Below are 9,455 nucleotides of genomic sequence, written 5' to 3' on the forward strand. Positions count from 1 at the left end.
TCTGGTTGCTACAAATGTCATCAATATGCATTGCTTACATTGGTAACCAAGGGGCCACTTAAATTTTAAAAACGGAAATGCAGTACTTCCAAAATATAAATGGGACAATGTCAAAACGTAGCTTCTCCCCTTGGCTTAGTAAGTGAACTCATTGCTTGACGCCTAGGGCAAAAAATTCAGGGGCTTTACGCCACCCATTACCATCAAAAAATGTTTCGCCAGCTGCCAGTGGGTCCCATGGCATCCTCCATTTTGGACCTCCCTGTAGCGCTGCTGGTAAGTAATAGCACCCTGCAAAAGAAATGGCAGACTGGTGACGTTGCCGACTTAACTTCACCACTCCGAACTTTGACTCTAGCGCTGAGTTCAGCGCTGGGTCATAATCACGCCAAGGAAACCCAGTGTGAAAAGAGACAGACAGAGGCACTGTCAGCACCTCTTAAAGGGACACACACATCTTTCAGGTAAGTTTGGATTTCAGCTTTAGGACTGTTTTTTAAAATTATTTTATTGAAGTAGTGGTTGCTGCAATGGATGTTAAAAGTTTTTTTAAATGTGTAGGGAGTACTGCTGCTGGATGTTTGCAAGGCCTCAGATGGTAAAGGAAGGCCTCCCAGAAAACAGAAAATGCTGCAAATACTCAACAGGTCAGGCAACATCCATGGAGAGAGAAACAAAGTTTGTGGGCTCAATTTTGCCAGGCCCGAGGAGGCGGGATTGGAGGCGTGTGAGTTGTAAAAATCGCAAAAAAAGGCAGGCGGCTCCGATCCCGCCTCCATCCCGCCTCCAAGCAATTTTCCCACCTTCGTGGTTTTAGACCCCGTTTCCATCCCGCCTCCAAGAGGTGGGATAGGCCCCTAAGACCCTTAATTACCAGTTAATTGCCTCTATAATCCCATTTTAAGAGGCTTTTCTGATTTTAGCACATTTCCCCTGTCATGCCGTCTCCTCTGGAACACGCCAGTTAATCCTGGTGGCCTCACAAGTGGATTACTTACTAACAGCTGCAGCTCCACCATTAAAGTGGAGTTTTCACCAATGATCATTTGCAGGTGGCAGAACTTTGTTGTCTCAGGTCTGGGGTAACTTTTGCAGGCCTACTCATTGTTGTGGAAGTTTGGAGCCTGACACCCATCTCCAGTGTGACCTCCTGGGAAATCCCTCTCCCCACCTTGACTGAGCGCTTCCTCAACTGAGGTATATACCAGAAGCATGGGAACCATTTATTTCCTTTCCTCCTGGACATCAGAATTGGACAAAGACCAGCCGCAGCAGCAGCAGAACACTGAACAACAGCACCACCAACAGCAGGAGCAACAACAGGAGCGCCAAGCTGCTGCTCACCCACCTGAAGCTGCACAGGCCAGAAGGCGCCAGCGCGCGACCACCTTGCTGCCCGGGATGCAAGGGACGCACTCATGTTGGCCAGATTTGCTTAGCCTGCACAATCAAACACTTTTGCCTCGCACCTTCTTACCAGAGCATCGACAATGGACAAGAACCTGCGGATTCCTTTCACTCTGACCACCATACTGACAATTGCAAGTCGCCCTAAGCCCTCAGTGTGGAAGTCCCATTTGCAAAATGACACAGACCACAACTTCAACAGTTTGCCATCAAATCTGTTTATCGTAACAATTCAAGAATGGCTTGTCAAAAATCAATACAACAGAACACCCAAGTGACTACCTTTGTGACTACTTGTGTTTTATCTTCCTCTTATGCATGCTCCTACGTGGTGCTTCCCCTGTGGCTTCAGCAGATGTGGAGGCCCCTTGCTCACTTTCTTGCTGCTCCTGTCTCGACACCTTTGGCAGCCGTCCTCTGGGGTTGCAAACCTGTGAGGGCTCGCCAACAGTCTGCTGCTCCTGCGGCTGTGCAGGGGATGAGACGCCCATCTCAGTTGGGTGAGGACTTTGGTGGGGCTCTGACCGAGGACTTTGCAGTGACATGGTCATGTGAGCGCTTGGAGAGGAGCCCCCACTTCCTTGTTGTCTGCCACCAACAACCCTCTCATGAGTCAGCCCCACTTCAGAGCTAGCAAGTGGCTTGACAGCACCTTGCTGCACTTCAGGGGGACCATGAGGACCTGTTTCTGCACTGGAAGTCCTACTCCAGAGGACTTCCATAAAGGTCTGGTTTCTAAGCTCAATAGCTGACCATTGCTCCTCAAGAGATGTCAGTCTATTCAGAACAATGACCATGTTTTCAATACCCTGGCGACTAAGCTCCTCCATGGCCATAGCCATCCTCTCCTCTACCGTAGCCATCCTCTCCTCTACGGTAGCCAGCCTTACCACGGAGGTAGCCATCCTTTCCATGGAGGATGGCTTGTCAAAAATCAATACAACAGAACCCCATGGTGATGTGTTCATGTGCCAATGCCTCCACAAAGGCTCTGCTCATGTTCGCAATGGACTCCTCCATTCGCTCCACACTCGCAGCGACCCTGGAGACAAAACCTGCCAGAGACTCCTGCACCTCTTCCTGGAGTTCCAGCACTGCTCTCCTTCTGGATGGACCCAGAGGCACAGGGTCGACATGCAGCTGAGCCGAGCTGGCAGAGTCCTGCGCCCTCCGATGAGGACTCTCCACTGCTGTCCCTGTCTCCACCACCTGCTGATGCTCACTTGTGATCTGTGATACACCAGGTGACAACACTACTCTATCTCGCGAAGGACCCACCGAGGTGTGATTGTCTGCGCTGGTGCTGCGTGCCTTGAATTCTGCTGACGCTGCGCCCTCAGACGTTGCAGCTTCCTCTGAGGAGTCTTGAGGCTCAGGCTGTTTCTCCTGGACAGTCGGGATGGGGGCTTTCGATGGTCCTGTGGGGGAGTAAAGAAAAGAGTTAGAGATGTGAGATAAAGGTTGCATGCACATTGAATTGTGCAGATGGTCATGTCAATCTGTTAGAGCATCACAATCACAAGCTTGCTGTGAAGCACCCGTCTGTCCATCCCCCACTTGTGAATCATCCTCCACTCCGGCGATCTCCTGTGCTGCCTCCTCCGAAGTGGTGGGCTGGGCTACTGAGGGTGGTCCTCCTTCTATCCTCGCTCTTTCCCTCTTATTGTGGGCTCTCTTCCTGCAATGAGGGACACAAGTGGAGTGTGCATGAGAATGAAGGAGTGAGTGTAGAGAATCCATAGCATAGATGCTTAGAAGGATCCATCACAGTGATAGGGAGTGTGAGGGCTGCATGGTCGAATAGTTAAGTGAATGTGACCATAGTGAGGGAATGGGTAAGGGTGCAGGGATGTAAGGGTCAAGTGGGATGTGGAGGAAGAGGTTGGCAAAGCAGAGTGCTGGTGATGAGAGGCAATGGGGATCACATTGAGGCTCATGGGAATGTCATACTCACTTTTTCTGTGCGGAGAAGGTCATGAAACCTCTTCCTGCACTGCAGCCAGGTTCTGCTGCACATAGAAATTGCGTTTACCTCTTGGGCCACTTGCAGCCACACAGCTTTAGTCTGCTGGGGAGGCTTTTTCCTCCATGAGGAAGGGAAGAACACCTCCTTATTTGAACTTGCTCCCTCCACCAGAGCTGGGAGGGAGGCCTCATCGAATCTTGGAGCACACTTTGGTCCACTGGTGGACATAATTGGTGAAGGAAGCGCTCAGAACAATGGGCGTAAAGTTTAAAGGCTGAAAAAGAAGCAAGGCTGTTTGCAGGCCTTAAATCCAGCAGCATTGATGATGTCATTGGAGGTGGCTTTCTGTATGAAAAGGCACATTGGGCCAGGATTTCCCACACGCTGGAAATCAAGTGCCCAATTAGGGCAAAATTGCACATTTGTCCCACTTTACATCGGAGTCGGGATCATAGAAACATAGAAGATAGGAGCAGGAGTAGGCCATTCGGCCCTTCGAGCCTGCTCCGCCATTCAATGAGATCATGGCTAATCATCCAAATTCAGTACCCGGTCCCTGCCTTCTCCCCATATCCCTTGATCCCTTTAGCCTCAAGAAATATATCCAACTCTTTCTTGAATATATTTAATGAACTGGCCTCCACCGCCCTCTGTGGCAGAGAATTCCACAGGTTCACCAATCTCTGGGTGAAGAAATTCCTCCTCATTTCAGTCCTAAATGGCTTACCCCTTATCCTTAGAATACTTATCCTGACACGATGACCACCTGACATGCCCCCAGCCCGCCCCCAATGGCAAAATCCAGCCCTATGTCTCAGGTCAAGATGCTGCCTGATCTGCTGAGTATTTCCAGCATTTTATGCTGTCATTTCAGATTTACAGCATCCGCTCGCAGAGGGAAGAGGAAGAAACAGAAGAGGAGGGAACCAAAGAGGTGGAAGCAGAACAGGAGGAAGCAGACGGAAGGATGCATCCTAGACAGCCCCTTTGTGGCTGGGATATCCAGGATGGAATCATCCGCCTGCGGTCCCAGTGACCACAACCCCAATTCTCCTTTCAACATTAGTCCCATAACTTACCTTCCCTCTGTTACTGATCATCACTGTGTCCTCTTGGCCACGATGCTGAAATAAAAACCACCACAAAGCAAACCTTCCAATCCAACTTTATACATCTATCCATCCAATATGACATCAAGAAATCAACTCATCACCCTTATGCATTCTCTTAATGACTGTCTTGTGTGTGCCTTTGCCTACCCTATTGATATCACGCAGTGCTACCACAGTGGCTGCAGCATGGCTGGTGGAAGGCTGCTGACATTCAGTGGGGATACTGCAAATGGCCTTGCTGGTTGACCTTGAGGAGATGGTGGTTGGAAGTGTCAAATCAATCTTCTTCTTGTTATTCTTTACTCTCCTCTCCCTCTTCTTGGTCCACTACTGGCTGGGCAGGTTGCATTTCTTGGGTGTGTGAAATGAGGAAAGCACAAGGGTGCAGTTGTAGAAAGGGGAGGGCAGGAAAGAAACATAGAAACATAGAAGATAGGAGCAGGAGTAAGCCATTCGGCCCCTTGAGCCTGCTCCGCCATTCAATGCGATCATGGCTGATAATCCAAATTCAGTACCCTGTCCCTGCTTTCTCCCCATGTCCCTTGATCCCTTTAGCCTTAAGCAATATATCCAACTCCTTCTTGAATATATTTAATGAATTGGCCTCTACTGCCTTCTGTGGTAGAGAATTCTACAGGTTCACCACTCTCTGGGTGAAGAAATTCCTCCTCATTTCTGTCCTAAATGGCTTACCCCTTATCCTTAGACTGTGACCCCTGGTTCTGGACTCCCCGACCATCGGGAATATCCTTCCTGCATCTAGCCTGTCCAGTCCTGTTAGAATTTTATAAGTTTCAATGAGATCCCCTCTCATTCTTCTAAACTCCAGCGAGTATAAGCCCAATCGACCCAATCTCTCCTCATACGTTATTCCTGCCATCCCAGGTATCAGCCTGGTGAATCTTTGCTGAACTCCTTCCATGGCAAGAACATCCTTCCTCAGATAAGGCGACCAAAACTACACACAATACTCAAGATGTGGTCTCACCAAGGCCCTGTACAACTGCAGCAAGGCATCCTTGTTCCTGTACTCAAACCCTCTCGCTACGAAGGCCAACATACCATTTGCCTTCTTAACCGCCTGCTGCACCTGCATGCTTACCTTCAGCGACTGGTGCACAAGGACACCCAGTTCTCGTTGCACTTCCCCTTCTCCCAATCTATTGCCATTCAGATAATAATCTGCCTTCCAGTTTTTGCCACCAAAGTGGATAACCTCACATTTATGCACATTATATTGCATCTGCCATGCTTCTGCCCAATCACCCAACCTGTCCAAATCATCCTGGAGTTTCTCGGCATCCTCCTCACAGCACACACGCCCACCCAGCATTGTGTCGTCTGCAAACTTGGAGATATTACATCTAGTTCCCTTGTCTAGATCATTAATATATATTGTGAATAGCTGGGGTCCAAGGACTGATCCCTGCGGTACCCCACTAGTCACTACCTGCCACTCGGAAAAAGACCCGTTTATTCCAACTCTTTGCCTTCTGTCTGCCAACCAGTTCTCTATCCAAGTCAATACCTTGCCCCCAATCCCATGTGCCTTAACTTTACACGCTAATCTCTTATGCGGGACCTTATCGAAAGCCTTCTGAAAGTCCAAATACACCACATCCACTGGTTCTCCCTTATCTATTTTACCAGTTACATCCTCAAAAGGTAAATCGTGCTTGACTAATCTACTGGATTTTTTTTTTGAGAAAGCAAGAGGTGCATTCGAGAAGGAGGATAACGTGTGAGGATACCAGTATTTTGTATCCTTTCTGCCCCGCCGCTGGCCAAGGGCTCAGCCATGCCCCTGCCAAGAATGGCCTGCACTGTCTCCTCCAAGGGGATGAGGTGAGGCTAGGAATGGGAGATGTACCTCATGATTGGTACAGATTTCTAGTAGGTGAGTGATTGAGGGTGGGGTGCGGGGGGGTGAGTTGTGCATTGAGATGTGTGTGAGGCTAGTGATTCAATTGGTAGGAGATGACTTTTGAAGATGCATTCACTGACCTGGACTAGTGGTCTGAGGTCCTGAAACGTCTTTGGGCTCTGGAGCCAGGCCATGGGGGTGACACTGGTGCCAGTGACGGCCTCGGTGATGTGGTCCCACCTCGTTCTTTCTAGAGGGCCTCCTGGCCCCTGTAGGTAGAAGACCTCTCTTGCAGTGTTGACCGGCTGCACAAAGCTGGAGTCTTGCGTGCGAGACACTGGGTGCTCCTTCCCTGGCTTGCTGAGCCATTTTTGTTAGTGATGAAGCACTTTTCCCATTTATTTTAAGTTTGGAAAGGAATTCAGCTTTAAGAGCTGAAGAATCCCATTTGGGACTTCTTTTTAATGGTAATTTTTTTATTGAAAGGCTGAAAGTTGCATTTTTTTCACAGCATTGTAATTTTTATTAGTTCTGAATGCACTGCCCCTTTAATTCATAGCCTCTTTAATTACCTACAATGCCGTGCGAACTCCACAGCCTCGCTCCCAGAGGCTGTATGAAGCAGCAGCGCCGACTGTGGATGGAAACTTCGGGTCGGAGGCCTCCATTAACGCCACCAGGAGGGCGTTGCATGGTCAGTTAGCTCCGCGCTCCACAACGTCAACTCCCAGAGCCAATTTTTCAACGGTAGCGCTGCGGCCATTTTCAGCGGCCGTTAACTCGAGTTGCTGGTGACACCGGCAATTTTCTTGGCATACATGAATTTTCCCCCCCTATCGGGTTGGGGGCTTCCCTCGGGTGCAAGCCCCCGACCTGCACTTACCTAGCGTGCCGGCCATTGAGCTGTGGGCCCGCGTGGGATTCCGATCCTGGGCCTCCTCCAACTGCCAGCGCAGTGCTTGCGTATCCCAGGGGCGCAGTTAGTTCGATGCGTCCCCTGGGATCATGTGGGCCATGGAGAGCCAATGGTAGCAGGGAATGCTTCATTCATAGGCTTGACAGGAAGACGTGTCAAACCTATAAATACTATTAGCCCCAAAACATCACTAAAGCTTCAAATAATTTTTTTTTACAAATCACATTTTTAAAATAAACTATAAATTACATTAAATAACTATTTTAAACGATAATTTAAATTTTTGAAAAAATAATTTTATTTTCTAGCGGGGCTAAAAATAAACTTACCTTTCTTTAAAGTATTTAAAAATAATAAACCTGTGGAAAAAATGTTTTAATTTTAATTAATTCACCACTTACCTTGTAAAAAGCAGGCCTTGCGACTGCTTTTTACATGTCTAACTTCTGGAGACTTACCTTCCCGGGAAAACCTGCAAAAAAAACGTAAGTTCGATGCGCACGCGCTGCCTCTCCTGCGCACGCGTTCCACCTCTTAACCCCTTATTTCAGGGGAACGGAAGTGCCGGTTTTCCGCGCATGCGCAGTGCATGCACGAAACCGGCACTTCCACTGGGCTTACGGGTGAGTACCCCGTGCGTACTCACCCGTGGAGACCCGAATTTCTGGGCCATTAAGAGAAAGAATTGTTTCCTCATCCGTAGTTTATTTGCAATTTTTTGTGTGTTATAATTGTACTTTGCAGACACAAGGAAAGAAGTATTTATCAAAGCACTTTAACATTGTTCACAAAGTGCATCGTGTATTATAATAATATAGGACAGACGTTACCAAATCTACAATGGCACTGGTGTGAGTTTCCTGTTACTTCAACACTAAACAGGTCCTCAAAGTTACTCAGCAACAGATGCTGGTCCATCTGGCACCAGTTCTCTTAACATTTTAGATGCCAACAGAGTTAAGAAAAGGTCAGGAAAGATTACAGACTCCATATTGGCATTTACTTCAGAAAATACAACACAGGTAACCTTGAATACGTTTCATTAGATTACACTGAAATATTGAAATTAGAATACAAAACGGTCATGCCAAAACAAGTTTCCAACATTCAAGAATGAGAAATATCTTATCTGACATTTAGCAATAGAGGGTAGCACACAGGTTCAGATTTGATCTGATGTTTAAATAATCCAGCTAAGGTCGCTCAGCAGCTTCTTGCAAAACAGGGCTCCCACACACCCAGCACCAAGAAATACTTTTACACCTATCTCATGCTCAAATCTGGGAAAGTTAAATTCGCCTGAAACAGAATACCAACTGACTCATGAATGAACAAAAGAAACAGCTGTGAGCAAAGATGAAAGGTTAAGGGAAGAGACAGTCTCCCCTCTGTTAGTTAGCACACACCTGATAGTGCACATATCCATCATTATCTTTACATACGAGTCCCACGCTATAAGCCTTGGTCCTTCATCCAGGTTTCTGCCTAGTTCACATGTCCACATTAAGATCACCCATGTGAACCTTCTTTACCTATGTAAATTGGCAATATGGACCGATTATACAATTGTATATAAGGACGGACGTGCTGACTCTGGTTTTTGCCCACAGGTGATTTATTTTCATCTTTCAAGTTATGTGCAGTTAAGACTTGGATTCAACCGTGTTCCACAAATGGAGCCAACACCTTCATTGCCAAAATAATAAAAATACAAAGAGATTAGATTTGTGTGTGTTTAGGGGGGATCAATCTGCAAATACAAGAAACAATTATGAACAGGAGAAAAGACAAGGGCCTAGAAATTCAGTATAGCCACGTTTGGGGCGCTGAAGTCGGGCGGCCGCTAAAGTTTGCGCCCGGCGCAAAGTCGCGCCACCTTCGCCGATATTCAGTCACATCGCCCCAAGAGGTTGCTGCTGCGCTAAAACAGGCGATGCACGACTATCTTTAGGTGCTAAGCCGGCGGTGCTGAGCGATACCCCCGAGGCCGGGCGCAGCGCAGGTGCGGCGAGTTCCTGATTGACGGCAGACACTCTGGCGCCGGTCAGCTCTTAAAGGGGGAGGGTGGATTTGTTTGCCTTCCATGCCCTGCACACTGCAGCCCTCAACCTAGGCCTGACCACTTCAGCTTCATCTGCACAACGCCCAGGGCTATGGAGAAGGCCAGGGAGAGAGCGCAGCGCTTCAGCG

The sequence above is a fragment of the Somniosus microcephalus genome, chromosome 4 (genome assembly GCF_052327205.1).
Source record: "Somniosus microcephalus isolate GS21.2 chromosome 4, FLI_Smic_1.0, whole genome shotgun sequence".
NCBI lineage: Eukaryota > Metazoa > Chordata > Chondrichthyes > Squaliformes > Somniosidae > Somniosus > Somniosus microcephalus.